At 44.7% G+C, this 18,088-nt stretch overlaps 1 non-coding gene across 1 annotated transcript; it reads right to left on the bottom strand.

Moving 5' to 3' along the window:
- Positions 1 to 72, bottom strand: TRNAR-UCU (transfer RNA arginine (anticodon UCU)). The gene has a single exon. It is a non-coding gene; the product is annotated as a tRNA-Arg (tRNA).
- Between the last annotated feature and the right edge of the window lie 18,016 nt (positions 73 to 18,088).

The raw sequence follows: 18,088 nt of genomic DNA, 5'->3' as shown, positions 1-18,088 counted from the left end.
TTCCTCGACCAGGGATCGAACCTGGGCCCCTGCAGTAGAAGCACAGAGTCCTAACCACTGGACCGTCAGGGAAGTCCCAGTATCACATGTTCTTAATTTACATTTCCCTGATGACCAGTGATGTTGGGCACTGTTTTATATGCTCACTGGACAGTTGAATACCCTTTTGTGTGTGTGCGTGTGTGTGTGTGTGTGTGAAGTGCTTGTTTAACTTATTTCCCCCAGCTTTATTGAGGTATGATTGGCAAATGAAATTGTAATGTGTTTAAAGTATACATCTGATAAAGTGATGATTGATATACATATGGTACATTTGGTAATATGTATCAGTACATTTGGTGAAGTGGTGATTTGATATACATATACACGATAAAACTATTCCCACAATTACGTTTTTGAACACATTCATCACCTCATAGAGTTCCTTTTGGCGGGGGACGGGGGGATGAGAATGCTTAAGAGCTACTCTCTTAGCAAATTTCAAGTATATAAGACAGTATTATTAACCATAGTCACCATGCCACACATGCCATACATTAGTGTACATTAGATCCTCAGAACTTATTCATCTTATAACAGAAAGTTTGTTCTTTTGGACCAGTCATTCCTTATTTCTCCTCTCCCTCAACCCCTAACAATCACCATTGTAGACTGTTTTTATGAGTTTGACTGTGTTTTTTTTTAGATTTTATATGTCAGTAATATCGTACCACACAATATTTGTCTTTTTCTGTCTGGCTTATTATACTTAACACATTGACATCCAATTTTGTTCATGTTGTTACAGATGGCAAGATTTCCTTCTTTTTAAAGGCTGAATAATATTCCACTGTATATCTGTTGAACTCTATTGCCCATTTTTAAATTGGGTCATCTTGTAGACGCTTCTTGAGAAGTGCGTCCTTTTATTGACATACGTTTTGCAAATATATTTTGCAAATATCTTCACCAATCTCTGTCTTATCTTTTCACTCCCTTACTGTTGTCTTCTGATGAACAGTAGTTCTTAATTTTAATGGAATCCAATTTATTATTTTTTTCTTTTACGATGCTTGTTTTGCCCTGCTGATGAAACTTTTGCCTCCCCCAAAGTCAGAAATATATTCTTTAATTTTTTCTTTTGGAAACTTTGTTGTGCTACTTTTCATAGTTAGGTCTATTCTCAAACTCATATGACCACTGCTGTTATTTGTCTTATCAACCCTTACTCTTCCTTCAGAATCTAGTTCCATCACTGGCTTTTCTCTGGAACACCGTGACCGCTCTAGACTTATTTAAAATGCAGTTATATCACTGAACACACTGTGTTTCAATCAGGATTCAGTTACATGCTGGCTAGTCTAAGCAGGAAGGAATTTTTCAAGGTGCTAAGTGGCTCACAGAATGATGGGGTGAGCTGAAGAAACAGGCTCCAGTTCGAATTTTCAAGAACAGCTCTCAGAACTCGACAATCAAGAGCTCGGCTCTAATTAGAAAGATTAGGCTCCAGAATCACATCACTGCCGCAGCTAAGAAGCTGCTACTAAGGTACGAAGCCATGCCTGCTATAATCCTTGGCAGCAGAATGAATGAGTGTCCAGGCTTATTCTTAATGTCTACCAAGCAAGGGAAACCACATCGTCACTAACTGTGCTTCTGAAAAACCAAATGTCTCCACAATTGTGCTGCTAGGCGAAATGGCAAAAACAACGGGAAGATGGCCTCCATCTCGCTTCCATTTTCCTAAATCTGGTGTGAGTGAATCTGATTGCCCTTTACATAAATCCCCTGAGTCCTGGCCGCCAGGGGCCCTGGGAGAGCACACTGGAAGGAGGGTGCTGTCCCAGTGTATCCATCACACACAGTATTGTGATACGTGTGCTCTTTTCTGTCTTTCTTACTGGAAGGGATGTGTTCCAGGAGGGCAGGGTTCTATTAACCTTCGTGTATGCCCAGTGACTAGGTATAGTGTAGGGGCTGGTTAAATGTTTGTTGTATGAATTAATTAAATGTGTTTCTGCTTATTGCCTGTATGTCACTTAGGATACTTTTAGTTATAGCCAACTGAACAGCCAATTCAAATTTGTTAAAAAAAAAATAAAGAGAGTCTATTTGTTCATGCAACTAAGAAAGGCAGAAGTAGATCTCACAGCAGGTGAGGCTTGATCAAGCTGCCCAAAAATGTCACCAAGGGCCTAATTTCTTGTCATCTCACTGGTCTGACTTCTTTCTCCGATGTTGGTTTCATTTTCTGTCCTCGTGGGTTTTATTTTCTAGTGAAGATGAACAGATGATTTTATTTTATTTTTATTTTTTTAAGATGTATTTATTTATTTTTGGCAGCATCGGGTCTTAGTTGCGGTGCACGGGCTTCTCTCTAGTTGTGACGTGTGGGTTTTCTCTCTCTAGTTGTGGAGTGCAGGCTCCAGGGCACGTGGGCTCTGTAGTTTGCAGCATGCGGGCTCTCTAGTTGAGGAGCTCGAGCTCAGTAGTTTTGGCGTGCGGGCTTAGTTGCTCCACAGCATGTGGAATCTTAGTTCCCTGACCAGGGATCGAACCGGCGCCCCCTGCATTGCAAGGCGGATTCTTTACCGCTGGACCACCAGGGAAGTCCCAGATGATTTTAAAATATGGACTATATAGTGTATTAAAAGCTGAGATATGCTCTGAAGAATAAATAAAAGAGGAATAAAATAATAAATAATGAATTAAACTTAAAAAAAAACAGGATTGGAGGGTGGGTCAGCCAGTGGTTCTTAACCTCTTCTGTGCCATGGGCCTCTGACAGTCTGGTGAAGCTTAAGGACTCCTCAGAATGTTTTAAATGCACAAAATAAAATATATAAGACTACAAAGGTAACCAATTATATTAAAATAATGAATAAACAAACTTAAGATGGGGTAATATATGTATTTTTATAGATACTTAATATAATAAGATATTTTAAATACCAACAAGTCAAAGCTTTAATTTTATTTTAAAATGACACATCAACGTGAGACACTTACCCAGTTTTAATAAGAACATTAAACAGTGAGGTGAACTTTGACTTACCGCCTTCCACTTGTTGATCAACAAACTATGTAGGGCAAGGAGCCTGGAAAGCAATTAACATACCTGGGTCACTGGTATGAGACCACGAGACATAGCTGTTTGGTGACTGAACATCTACTAGGCACAGAGTTACCTGATATTGGCTGGCAATGCAGGAGCAGCAGATGAGAACATTTTGATCACATGTATTCAGCAGCAAGTTTAATAATTACTCTAATTTAGAAGTAATAATGAACGTAAAGGATATTTTGAGAGGTTTGCAACCACTGCAATGTGATATGAATATCTGTGATTTCCACTGGTGACAGACACAGGTACTGATCATGTGACTGTGGTTTGCTACCTATATTTATAATGAAAGAAAATGATAAATTTCAGTGAGAGGCTGGTGAAAATTAAGATATAAGCACTTTCCTATATGGACATCCTGAATTCTATCTGTGGCCCCCAGGTCAAGCAGGTAAGTCATTCATTGCCACCCCATCCAGAGGTGAGATTAGTATTATCCAACTTCTAATGGTTGGAAAATTCTGATATGATAGGGAAGGTGGGGAATGGATGCTGGGGAGGTCACAAAAGAGTGTCCACTGTATCTCTGTGGATCTTTCATGAGTGTGTTATATTCAGTCCTGGTTTCCACATCCTGGGAATCCCTCCTCAGTCTTAGACAAACCAGTAAGGCTAATTTCTCTACTCATCCAGCTTTCTCTGTAATCTGTGTGCTTCCATGAGTTCATGAATTTGGCTTCATTTACCTGAACTTCGACTTAACCCAGGAGCCGTTTTGCATGGGAGAGTGGGTTAGTATCCAGAAAACTGTCTTCACGCTCTGGTTCAATCCATTTGGGTTTTATTCTCTGGGTTTTATTCTCAGGGACTTGTAAGATCATTTCATCTGACCACACGCAACTCTCAGATAGGTCATGAAGGAGTGAGAAGGTCCTCTCTTCCTTATAGAATATAAAATCAGGACAGCCCTGAGCTGTCAGAGAGCAGATTCAGATGCTTCCTTGCACACTTCAATGTTAGCAGAGGACCTGTCCATGCTGGGACCAAATCTCTGAGGCAAAGACCTCAGTTTCTCAATCTGAGAAATGGAATGATTGGAGGAGATCAGATATTCTTAGCCTGCAAAAGATTTTGATAAGAGAAGAAAGGAATAATAACTTTCACTTGATTCTCAAAATGGTCTATGATCAAGAAAAGTTTAGATCCCTTGGATTAGATGGTTTCTAAAAGGCCTCCTGGACATTCCATCATCACCATTGCTATCACTAAGGTGACCAGCTGTCCTGATTTGCCTGGGTCTGAGAGATTTCCTGGGATTCAGGACTTTTGGTGCTGAAACCAGAACAGTCCTGGGCAAACTAGGGGATGGTTGGTTAACCTAAGCATCACCGTCACCACCACCACCATCATCAATAGCATCCCCATGAGTACCCCACTGCCACCATCATCATTACCATCCTCATCACAGTCACCCCCACTATTACCATCTCTACCATTACCACCGCCATCATCCTCATCACCACTGTCACTATCATCACCATCACAGTCATTCTCATCTGTAAGTTACTGGACTCTTACTATGTGCAAAATGCTTTACATGCATGGTCTCATAAGTTCATTACAAAGCAGTAAGGTAAGAACTAAGTCTTAAGAATTCAGGCTTAGGAATGTGATAGTAATGAGCTCAAATCCCAGTTCTGTCACTTACCAGCTGCAAAACTTTGCAAGTCATTTACCCTCTTTGAGCATCATTTATTTTTCCATTCCTATTACTTTCCCCTCTCTCCTTGTTGTATATCTCTGTCTCTAGCACTGGATTTCAGGATGCTTGAGGGAAAGCAGTTTGTTTTATTCATTTTCTCTGTCATTCCACCTCACCCAAGAGACTGATATAGAATAAACATCTATAAATAACAATAATTGTTATAATGGTAGCTAATACATACATTTTTTGGAGCACTTACTTTGTGCTGGGCTCTTTTCTAAGCACTTTACATGTATTAACTCATTTCTGATTTAGTTTATTACATTATATATAAACAAAAAAAGATCAAAGAAAAATGGTGGGAAATGGAAATGCAAAATAATATGGTATGTTTTATAGTATAGAAATTAAATCTCCATAAAGCCACATGAGAAACAAAAATATAAGATTGTAGAAATAAATACATGTTTGTCATTAATCACAATAAATGCAAATGAATTTAATTAACCAGAGTTCTCTGATAAGATTTTTTTATAAAGACATGTCTATATACTATTTGCAAGGGTCACACCTAAAACACAGTGACACAAAAGAACAAAGTATAGGCATATCTCAGAGATATTGCAGGTTTGGTTCTAACTACTGCAATAAAGTGCATATGCAGTAAAAAAGACCTACACAAATTTTTGGTTTCCCAGTGCATTTGAAAGTTATGTCTATATTATACTGTAGTCTACTGTGTGCAATAGCATCATGTCTAAAAAACAGTGTTCATACCTTAATTTAAAATACTTTATTGTTAAAAAATGCTAACCATCAGTGACCAAATGCTGTTGGAAAATGGTGCCAATAGACTTGCTTGACTCGGGGTTGCCACAGACCTTCAGTTTGTAAAAAAACTGCAGTATCTGTGCAGCACAATACAGCAAAGCAAAAGAAAATGAGGGATGCCTGTAAACTGGTGGAAAAGACATGATAGGCAGACACTAACCTAAAGAAAGCAGGTGTGTCAATATCGATACAAACGAGATAGATTTTAAGGCAAAAGTCTTTGTTAGGTATATAAGAGAATCATTTAATGATAAACAACTCACCAGGAAGTTATAATGAACCTAAAGCTCTATGGACCCAATAATGTAGCCTCAAATTATACGAAAGCAAAAATTAACAGACTAGGAGAAATCTACAAATCTACAATTAAAATGGGATTTTTAGAGATGCTTTTCCAATAAATGATGTATGAGACAGTAAAAAAGTAAAAATAGAGAAACTGGAATAATAAATTCAACAACTAGTGGGGATAGAGGTTGGGAAATAGATCCTTAAAAATTAGTCTTTAAGGCTAATGACATTTGTGTTGGTAAGATGTGGAGAAACAGGAACTCACATATTTCCAGCAAGAGTGTATATTGGAGCCATTATTTTGGTGGGAAATGTGGCAATATTGGGCAAGCTTGAAGATGAGAACAATGATTGAGCAATTCCATCAATAGATGTTTGCCCTAGAGAAACCTCACCCACATGCACAGGGAGACATGTACAAGGATGTTCATTGCAGCTCTGTCCATAATAGTAAAAAGTGCAAAAGATCTAATCAGCACTCTGTTAAGGATGGGTAAATAACCTGAGGTTTGTTCAGATAGTGGACTACCCTATAGTATTTGAAATAACTTAAGTAGAGCTACATAAACCAATAAGGATAACATAAAAACACACTGAAGACTGAAAAAAATCAAGTTGCAAAATGATATGGTATGACACAATTTATGTTCGTTTTTTTGAAATGCACAAAATAATACCCTATATTGTTTGTGGGTACATGCATATGCAGTAGAAGTACAAAAACATGCATAGTATTTTTTAAAAATTTATTATTTATTTATTTATGGCTGCGTTGGATCTTCGTTGCTGTGTGTGGGCTTTCTCTAGTTGTGGCGAGCAGGGGCTACTCTTCGTTGCGGTGCATGGACTTCTCATTGCAGTGGCTTCTCGTTGCAGAGCACGGGCTCTAGGCGTGTGGGCTTCAGTAGTTGTGACACACAGGCTCAGTAGTTGTAGCACATGGGCTTAGTTGCTCCGAGGCATGTGGGATCTTCCCGGACTAGGGCTCGAACCCGTGTCCCCTGCATTGGCAGGCGGATTCTTAACCACTGCGCCATCAGTTTGAAGATTTCCCTGTGAGGGATAAGGAAGAGGAATGGGGTTCTGGCCACGAGACCACTAACCGTAGCTCTAACTCTAACCAGGACTGAGTCTCGAGCCTGGTGGGGTTCTGGGGAATCCCTCCTCATCCTTGTTGCGTATTAGTTAGACTCCAAGATGACCCTTGCTCTGCTGTCGGTCACGTGGGAATTTGGGCTTGTGATCTTGAGCAATTCCCAGTATCTCTCTGGACCTCGATTTTCTCATCTGTGAAATGAGCTAAAGATATTTTCCCTAGAGGTGGACTCAATCTTGACCTTCACATTGTCAGAGGCTTGTCATGGGGAAGAGAATTTAGACTGATTTGTACTGTATGGTTTCAAAGAACAGAGCTAGAAGCAAGAAGTGGGAGGTCGAAATAAACTGCTATCAGTCAGAGTTGCTGTTCAAGAACTGAAAGGGAGCGAGCTCTCTGTCTTCAGGAATGTGCAAATAAAGTCAGCTAGATGAACATGTGGAAAGGAAGTTGGAGAGGGAATTCCTGGTCTGGGAGGAGTGGCTGATGTCCCAGGGACTGCCCCCACCCCTCCAAGGTCCTTGCTGGCTGAAAGCTTCCGTGATTCTAAGTTTCTATGATTAAAAGCACCTGCCTACCTGCCAGGTAACTTTTATTTACCCCTATTTTGCAGATGGGGAAACGGAAGCTGAGAGAACACAAGTAACTCTTATAGGAAAGCCCCTACATGTGGCTTAAGATCCCCTGTCACTGTCACTGTCAAGTGACAATTTCCCTTCTGCAGGGGAAGCACATGGAATTAAAATACTGTGAGTGGCTATTGCTGTTATGCATCTTTTGCAAGGGCTGCTGCACCTCTTCTGTGAAGTCAGTTGAAGATCTATGATGGAGAGAATTATGTGGTCTCAAGGCCCTTTGTTGGAGATGTCTTTCTGCTGGATAAGTATGTGGTGGTGAAACATTCGCCCTCAGCTCCCTCCGGTTTAGTCATCATGCTGGCTAAGTGCTCTGTTTGTGTCCACGCTGCCTTCCAAGGGCTTGCACATCAGTGTCCCAGTTCAGGGACATGGGGGATCTGCGATGTCACCACAGGCCTGAACTTCTACTCTGAGTGAAACAGTGAAAGGGAGGTGGCCCTCTTCCCCCTCCCCCACCCAGTCACCTGGTTGCTGCAGCAGGGGTTTGGCTGTGGGTGGTGGGTAAGAACCTTTGTTGGCTTCTATGGCCATGTGGACTACACTAGCTCTGGGGATTGGATGCTATTAGGTGACTGAAGACCCCCACCTTCAGACAAGAATAAGAAAATGTGGGTAGCAGTTTGCATTGTAATTAACCGGGACTAAAGCATTCCTTGTAGCTCATGACTTTTGGTTCACTGGAACCAAGAGCAAAGTATAGTCCGGAACCGAGGGGGAGTTAGTCCCTATTTGGCTGACCCTAAAACATTTGGAATTGCATTTGCTGAAGCTGGGATCCCAACAGGTCTTGAACCATTGGGTGGGAAATCACCAATCACTGATGGACTTGATCAGTGGGGAACGGGACTCTCCCGCCCCTTCCTGCTGCCACCAATAGCTGAAGCTGGTGGTGGGGAGTAAGAACCCAGGAGTCAGTCTGAGGCAGGAGGATAGAGGTAGCATGCGAAGCTGCCCTCAGTAAGATCTTCTTTCTGCCCAATGGTCCCAAATGGATCAGAGTTCTGGTTTTTCTTTAATTGTGGTAAAATATGTATAACATAAAATTTACCACTTTAACCCTTGAGTGTACAATTCAATGTTATTAAGTACACTCACATTGTCGTGCAACCATCAACCCATCCGCCTCCAGAACTTTTCTGTCATCCCAAACTGAAACTCTGTACTGGATAAACCATAGCTCCCCATTCTCCAGTCCCTTCCATGCTGTCCCCATCTAGCCCTTGGTAGCCACTATTTTACTTGCTGTCTCTATGAACTTGACTAATCTGGGTACTTCCTATAAGTTGAATCGTACAATATTTGTCCTTTTGTGTCTGGCTTATTTCACTGAGCAGAATGTCTTCGAGGTTCATCCATGTGTCAGTGCTTTATTCCTTTTTACAGGTGAATAATATTCCACTGCGCAGATATACCACATTTTGTTTATCCATTCATTTGTTGATGGACATATGCATTGATGGACTTTTAGCTATTGTGAATAATGCTGCTATGAGCATAGGCATACAAATGTCTGTTTGAGTCCTGCTTTCAATTTCTTTTTGGATATATACTTAGGAATTGCCAAATCATATGATAATTCTGTGTTTAAACTTTTTTAGGAACTGCCATAGTTTTTTTACACAGTGGCTGCCCCATTTTACATCCCTGACAGCAATAGACAAGGGTTCCAGTTTCTCCACATCCTCACCAACACTTTTTTATTTTTTTGGTAATAGCCATCCTAATGCATGTGAAGTGGTATCTCTTTGAATGGACCGGGTATTTAAACTATGAACAGGTACTTACCTTCCCTGAAAGTACAGTAAACTTGGCTGTGGCCAGAGGACGATTGCCATGGGCACCTGGATGAGGAGTAAGGAGACAGGCATAGTGAAACCCGTATCCCGGTTTTGGCCACCTGTTCAGTGGGTGGTTGATCATGGAGGGATGGAAAACCAACTCTGCACCTTGAAATCCCCTGATTGGTCAAACTATTTGTTATTGAACACAAGTTCGAGTGCCTGATGCACAGCAAGGCCAAACAATACGGAAACAATGAAGTTTGGAGCAGAGAAAGGTTGATTGCAGGGCCATGCAAGGAGAACGGGTGGCTCATGCCCCCCCAAAACCCAAACTCCTTAAAGCGTTTCAGCAAAGCATTTTTAAAGGCCAGGTGAGGGAGGGGCATCGCAGGGTATGTGATCAGCTCATGCTCTGATTGGCTGATGGTGACCAATCCTTAGGCGCCAGAAGGTCTGGGAACTACGTGTTTGTGATCATCACGTAGTTAATTTCTTCCATTTGGTGGTGGTTTTAGCACCTGAAAAACTCAGGAAATATGCATGAAATACTCTCTGGGTACTTCAGAGAGGAGCAACAACAGAGGATATGGGGGAGGGGTCCATCCCAGTAAGGCCCCATAGGGTCCTGCTCAGTTATGTATTTACAGAGAGTCCTCCACAAGCCAGTGCAAAAAGATGGTAGGTCTAAAATGAAGTGGGGGGGGGTTTGTTTTATTTTTGTTTATTTGTTTTTTAGGTCTTGATTTGTCAAGAGAATTTTGAAAAATGCTGAAGATCTGGTCCATATTGTCCCTCATGTTACTATTCCCTATGTATCTAGTGCATAGAGACTATTTGTGACACTAGGTGCCCTTGTTATCCACCTTCTCTGGGGTTCCCCACAGCTCTCCCTCTCCTGTTCTGAACAGTTCGGCTCCTCCCCTCACTTGCAGCTACAGAGGAAAAGCCCTGCCATTACCCATGTTCAAGCATGCTTACCACTCCCACAAGTGACTTATCAATGCATCTTTTCCAACTACTTCAATGTGAGTTCCATGAAGGAGGAGATGTTGGTTTGTTCACTGCTGTATCCTCAATGCCTACACTGTCCCAGGCCCATGGTAAGTGCTTGATAAATATTTATTGAATGAATTGATTAATATATGAATGAATGAACAATGCATTGTACATTTCTGAATAGTAATTCTGTAAATACCATGTTCTTAACCTTGTCACATTTCCGGTGGTATTTTAGTCCCCCTTAAAAATCAGCAGCTTCCTGACTGGTCAATCCCTGTGCAGTTCTGAGCACCTCCCACTGTCCTCTGTCAGCACAGTGAAGTCTTCGAAAGGAGGTGTGTATTGAGCTGGACAGTCTAGCTTAGGCTGCAGTAACAAACAACCTTCAAACCTCAGTACTTAAACAATAAGGTTGTTATTTCCTCAAACTATATATCCAGGAAGGGTTGGCTGGGGGCTCTGCTCTACACTGTCCTCACTCTGGGACCCAGGCTGGTGGAGTAGCCACCATCTACTGATTGCTCATATAGAAGAAAAGACGACGATTTACACTGGCTCTTAAAGCCCCCTACTGGAAGTAAGGTATTGCTTTAGCTCACATTTTATTAGATGAAGCAAGTCACATGGCCATACATAACTCCAAGGGATGGGAGGCTGTGATAGACTGTATTATTGCCAAAATGTTTGCTGTCTCTCCCTGTTATCCTCTCCCCACTGACATCAGGCTTGGCCATGGGACTTGTTTTAGCTACTGATTTTTAGTAGAAATGTGCCATGAGGGTCTGCTCCTTCAGCCTGAATCCTGGAATGATGGAACAGAGCCAGAGCTGACCCACAATGGGAGCATAAGATGAGTGAGAAACAAATCTTTATAGTTATGAACTTGTATGATTTGGGCATGCTTTGTTATTGGGGCATAACTTAGCTTAAATGGATTGATTCAGTGGGGAAGTGTAATTTTACCAATTACAAGAGAATTGCGAATAGCCGATGGACAGCTCTAATGACTACCACCCAGAGCCATTTGAGTTGGACGTCATTGGAGATGAACAGTAGCTTAGCAGGCTGGAGGGAAAGGGTTTCAGGCAGAAGGAAACTTCTGCAAAGGTTTGTAACAGAGAGGGATGTGGTAAGTGGGCTGGGTGGGACTGGAGAGTCTTCTGAGGTTGGTTGTGTGGTGGGAAGGGGGAGACTGGCAAGGACAGATGAGGCCATTATATTCCCCCAAGACTGGTTGTTTGCCCTGGTCTCCATCAGACCCAGATCTGAGGTCATCCTTCGAGATGACTTCTGTGAGTTCTGGAAGCCATTTTGTTGGGTGAGGTCCTGCTTCTCTCTGACCTTCAGGTTTCCATCTGTAAAACCAACATAATAATATTCACTTTGCAATGTTGTGACTATTCAGTGACTATTTTAACTACTAGTGGAAGAAGCCTGGGATCTGGAATCATACAGACCCGTGTTTGAATCTGGATCTGCCACTTACTGAGAACCTCAGGAATTTTTTGCTGTTGTTTTTTAAAAAAATTTTTAGGAATTTTTTTTTTTTTTTTTTTGTGGTACGCGGGCCTCTCACTGTTGTGGTCTCTCCCGTTGCGGAGCACAGCCTCCGGACGCGCAGGCTCAGCGACCATGGCTCACGGGTGCAGCCGCTCCACGGCATGTGGGATCTTCCTGGACCGGGGCACGAACCCGTGTCCCCTGCATCGGCAGGCAGACTCTCAACCACTGCGCCACCAGGGAAGTCCAGGAATTTTTTTTAAACATCTGTGAGCCTCTGATTTCTCATCTGTAAAACAGAGATGGTACACAACACTGTAAATCAACTATACTCCAATAAAAATTAACTTTAAAAAATAGAGATGGTAATTAGTGCTTCATGGGGTTGTCATGAGAACTATAAGAAACAGTGAAACTATGCAATGCATAGTAGGAGTTCCATAAATATTCATTAACCCAACTGCAGGGCTCATAGAAATGTTGGGTCTGACTTATCTTTCTTTGATTCTAGACTTGCTACAAACCAGATGGTTTTGATGCATTTAAGGCAAGAGAATGTGCGCGGCATGAAGCTTCATGGCCTTTAACAGCACAGTTAAAGAAAACCTGAGGTATCTTGGCATTTAACCACATGGCCATCCCAGGATCTAATAGGACCTAACCCCAGTTATTCACCAAGGTCGCACCCTGCATTTCAATCCCATTCCGAGTCCATAGGGTCAAACTATGAATGTTCCAGAAGAAATGTGCATATGATCAGACAGGCTGTGCTGAGAGTCATGTACTCACCTGACCTCTGCACGAGCAAGTCCCAGCTCTCAGAGAAAGGTAGGGCTGTCAGAGCCATCTGCGGAGCACCTGCTTGTACTAAACTGTGTACCAGCCTTTAGAGGCCAGGTCCTCAGATCCCAGTAATTTAAACCAACAGGGTTTAAGCTCAGATCTTTATTTGGTTGTCTCATTCAGTCCTCAAAATAGCCCTAGTGTCCTATCCTAATATTATTTCCATTTTTCAGATGAGGACATAGAGGATCAAAAAGGTAAAATAGGGCTTCCCTGGTGGCGTAGTGGTTGAGAGTCCACCTGCCGATGCAGGGGACGCGGGTTTGTGCCCCAGTCCGGGAGGATCCCGCATGCCGCGGAGCGGCTGAGCCCGTGGGCCGTGGCCGCTGAGGCTGCGCGTCCGGAGCCTGTGCTCCGCAGTGGGAGAAGCCACAACAGTGAGAGGCCCTCGTACCGCAAAAAAAAAAAAAAAAAAAAGGTAAAATAATTTGACCAGAGATGGAATTCAGATGAAGACCTTAAATTGTCTCATTACACTGCTTCTTGGGTTTTACGGTTGAGAGACTCAAAACCTGAGAGGGCAAACTTACTCAAGTCACACGGCCTTGTTAGCTAATCTCCACGTCAGCACCATGTCACAGGTCTCCTGATTCCTAGAAAGAATGAGTTCTGAGTTTATGAATGTACATAATTTGTACATCAAATCTCAATGTACAAATGTACATCAAATCTCAATGTTTACACTATGATCTCTTTGGTCACATCCAAGCTTAAAACATCATCCTCCCTCCCAAAGATATGATACATAATTGACTATATTTTAATGTGTTTTATGGATTGTTTAAAAGCATATATTTGACACTTTAAATCATTTCATGTTTATATCGGTTAGAAGTGAGGTTCTAAATACATTTTATTTTCCAAATTGCTCACCTGCTGTCCGAACACCATTTGTTCTATAAATTTTTTTTTTGTTTTTTTCAATGATTGGTGATTTTTTTAAACAATTTTTAAAATTTTTTTATTTATTTTTGGCAGCTTTGGGTCTTCGCTGCTGCACATGGGCTTTCTCTAGTTGTGGTGAGCGGGGGCTACTCTTTGTTGCGGTGCATGGGCTCTAGTAGTTGCAGCACACGGGCTCAGTAGTTTTGGCACGACGGCCCTAGAGTGGGCAGGCTTCAGTAGTTGTGGCACGTGGGCTCTGTAGTTGTGCTGCACAGGTTTAGTTGCTCCGCGGCATGTGGGCTCTTCCCAGACCAGGGCTCGAACCCGTGTCCCCTGCATTGGCAGGCGGATTCTTAACCACTGCACCACCAGGCAAGTCCCTGGTGATGTGTTAAATTCTTTTGTTCTGAGCTTTGTTTCTGGCCTGTCCGTTCTGTCCCATTGATTTTTCTCTTCTTGATCCTGACAGGTTGTAGAAGCTGACAGACTTTGATATATATCCTAGATCTTAAGTGTCTTAGCTGTGACATCGTATATTTACTTATTCTACAAATATTCACTGAAGCAAATTCTGTGCCAAGTCTTATACTAGTGTGCATCACTGGAGACCCAGAAATGCAGAAGATGTGTTCCCTGTCTTCAAGCTATCATAATCTGGTGGGGACAATTCATAGGGACAGAAACGCAAGCACAAATGCCAACAGTAATAGTGAAGCACTTCATGTACATTATCTCACTTAATCCTCATCACTGCCACTTGAGGTCACTGCCCCTCATTTTTCAGAGGAGGGAACTGAGGCTCAGAGCTGTCAGGTAATTTGCCCACGGCCCCACAGTTAGTGAGTAGTAAGCCAGGATGATTTCAAGCCCAGGAGATTAACACCTCTGCTATACCAGGTCACTTGGCAAACAGGAGGAAAGGAAGAATACTGTCCAAGTCATGCAGCAGGTTATTTTCTGAGTAGAGACTCACTTCTTTGCCACCCAGACATAAGAGACTTGCCATCTCTGCCATCCTTGGGTCCTCCCCACCCTCCCGCCCAGGCATGGCTGGCAGAAGAGAAGAGTCAGGGCAGGAGCCGGCTCCTTGATGAACTGCCTTCCTGGAACAGGCCAGGAGGCTCTGGTCACAGCACAGAGGTGGGGTGTAAGCCTGCGGGGAGTGTCAGCTGGCATTCCAGGGGCAAGGCAGCCCCAAAGTGGTGGCTTCAGCCTGAAAGGGCCAGCAGGTCACAGCGACCTCAGCAGCTCACATGTACAGGGAGGGTGCGGCCAGGGAGGAGGGACGTGACCGGACACTGAGTGACACAGATAGCCTCATTTTTCCATCTATCAGGGTGACTAAGACACTCTTTTTGCAACTCAGCAACCTCTTCCATCAAGGGCTAAGCTCCCCCAAGAAAGTCAGAAAGACTTGCAGCCTCCTTCTGCCTTGGCCACATACCTCCCCCAAGGGCATAAATTACAGAAATAGCCACTGGCATCAATGAGGAGGAGAGAAGAAGGGACAAAAATAAACCATATCTCAAAACAGACTGATGGGGCTTCCCTGGTGGCACAGTGGTTGAGAGTCCGCCTGCCGATGCAGGGGACGCGGGTTCGTGCCCCAGTCCGGGAAGATCCCACATGCCGCGGAGCGGCTGGGCCCGTGAGCCATGGCCGCTGAGCCTGCGCGTCCGGAGCCTGTGCTCCGCAACGGGAGAGGCCACAACAGCGAGAGGCCCGCATACCGCAAAAAAGAAAAAAAAAAAACAGACTGACGTTCAGGTCTCAGCTGAAGCCATTCATTCTTGGGATTGAGTCTCAACTGTGCTGCTTCCCGACGGTGAGAACTTGGGTGAGGTACACCTGCCCTCGGAGCCTCAGTGGCCACATCTGCGAAATGGGAATAATTTATACAGTACTTCTGCCCACACCACCCCCCACCCTCGGCACAGTGCCTGGCACATGGTAGTTGCTTAACGAGCACATGTTGCATGAGTTCCTACTTGTCTCCCTCTGGTTCAGTTGAGTAGGAGCTTCACAGGGCAGGGATTTGGGTTTGGACTGTTCACTGCTGTTTCCCCAGCACCCAAGCTAGAGCCTGGCACAGAGTAGGTGCTGGAGAAATCTTTGTTGAATGATTATAGAATAAGTAACCTAGAGCCTTCCCTGGCCCAACAGACTTCTCCTTCCTACTGAGGAGAGGGGCGTAAGTCGATAGGGAGTAGAGAAAAGTGGTTAAAAGCAAAGCTCCCTGGACTTGGGAGACCTGGGCTCAGATTCTGTCTTTGTCATGTACTTGCTGTGTGACCTTGAGCCAGTGACTTCCTATTTCTTTTTTCTATTTTTTAAATTTTATTTATTTTTAGCTTTAGTGGGTCTTCGTTGCTGCGCTTGGGCTTTCTCTAGTTGTGGTGAGGGGGGCTACTCTTTGTTGGGGTGCATGGGCTCCTCATTGCGGTGCCTTCTCTTGTTGCGGAGCACAGGCTCTAGGCGCGTGAGCTCAGTAGTTGTGGCGCACGGGCTTAGTTGCTCCGAAGCATGTGGGATCTTCCCAGACCAGAGATCAAACCTGTCCCCTGCACTGGTAGACCGATTCTTAACCACTGCGCCACCAAGGAAGTCCCTGACTTCCTCTTTCTGAGCCTTCATTTCTCCATCTTTAAGATGGGACTTAAGAGTTCTTGTGAGGATTAGCTGAGATAACCCACTTCCCAGGCTTCCCTCCCTCTTTCCCTGTGCTGGCAGGACTGCCAAGACCCCTTCACGGTGGCCGACCTGGGCGTACTGGCCAGCTGCCATCGGGCCTTCCGCCAGGCCCTGCCGCAGGTCTCACCCTCTGTGCGGTGAAGTGCAACAGTAGCCCCTGGGTGCTGCGTGTCCTGGCCACCCCGGGCACCAACTTTGACTGTGCCAGCCAGGTGGGTCTGGGCCTGCTAAGGGTCAGTCTGGATCAGCCAGGTAGGGGTTGAATCCCACTGAGCTGCGGGTCGTGCATAAGCTTCCCCTTGTCCTGTTGAGCACTTTCTGTGCCAAGCGCTGTGTGAAGGGCCTCACACGGATTTCTGTCCTTGATCCTCCCAACAGCTCGACGAGGTGGCCAGGGGTATCCCCCCTTCATTTAAGGAGGAAACGGACTTAGGTGAATGACTGAGCCTGACCCAAAGGCTGTGCTCTTTCCTTACACTGGGGAGTAGAACATTCTGGAGATTTCTTAGCAGAAAGGGATTCACGGTGTTGAGACAGGTTAGAGCAGGAACTCAATTGGCGGGAATGATATCCCTGGAGATGGGGATTTTTTTTTTTTTTGGGGGTACGCAGGCCTTTCACTGTTGTGGCCTCTCCCATTGCGGACCACAGGCTCCAGATGTGCAGGCTCAGTGGCCATGGCTCACGGGCCCAACCGCTCCGCAGCATGTGGGATCTTCCTGGACCAGGGCACGAACCCGTGTCCCCCGTATCGGCAGGCGGATTCTCAACCACTACGCCACCAGGGAAGCCCAAGATGGGGATATTTTACTAAGCCTCCCTCCTTCCCTTTCTGAGGATCCCTCAGCTAAGCAGGATTAAATGCACCAGCTGCCTACAGGCAGCCACCCTGATTTCTTCTCCCATGGGACCAGAGTTTATTGGAAAGGGGTTGGTTCTGAGCTAGAACTATCAGCATCTGGAACAGTGCCTGGCACATTGCAGGGACTCAGTCACGGGCACCTCATGGTCCCATCCAGTGGCAGCAAAGGAGTGGGTCACCAGTTGGGCTCTTGGCCATGCCAGGTGGAGCTGGAGCAGGTGCTGGGCCTGGGCATGGCCCCTCGTGCATCATCTATGCCTACCCCTGCAAGGCTGTCCCCCACATCGAGTGCGCCGCTTGCCATGGGGTGAAGCTCCTGGTCTTTGACATCGAGAAGAAACTCACTGAGGTGGCCCAGGACCACCCGGGGCCAGGTGTGACCGGCAGGGGTGTGCAGGCAGCTGGGGTGACAGTCAGGGGGCTGGGGACAAAGGCAACGTAATGAGCGAATTACCCAACACAGTACTTACCCAACAAACATTGGTCTAAGACAAATGAAGAGGTGGACCTGCAAGTCCCAGCCTGGTTTAAGGGGGTCTGGCAGCTGGTGGTACGTGGGAGCTCTATTGCATTTGGACTGAGACAGCCCAGGTTCAAATCCCAGCTCGGTCATTTACCTGATATATGTATTGGGCAAGTCTCTGAACATTTCTAACACTTGGCTCCTTCATTTTCAAAATGGAGGCGTGTTGCCTGGCACACAGTAGGTGTACCATACCGACGCTGTATCTGTTTTCTACACTCCCTTCCCTGGGTGTAACTGAGGAAGAGGTAAATGGATACACATGTGTGCTCTTGGGCTGGTGATGGAGGTGGAGACTCGGTGGTATTGGACACCCTACTGGATCTGGGGGCCCGCTGGCCCTGGAAAGAGGGTGGGAAGCAGTGGTCTAGGCCCCCTGGCATCTCGGCTGAGTGCCCTT

Source organism: Aethalodelphis obliquidens, unplaced genomic scaffold (genome assembly GCF_003676395.1).
Source record: "Aethalodelphis obliquidens isolate GAN/ISIS:26980383/991018 unplaced genomic scaffold, ASM367639v1 scaffold9, whole genome shotgun sequence".
NCBI classification, from domain to species: Eukaryota; Metazoa; Chordata; class Mammalia; order Artiodactyla; family Delphinidae; genus Aethalodelphis; species Aethalodelphis obliquidens.
This window is presented reverse-complemented; position numbering and strand designations above follow the sequence as displayed.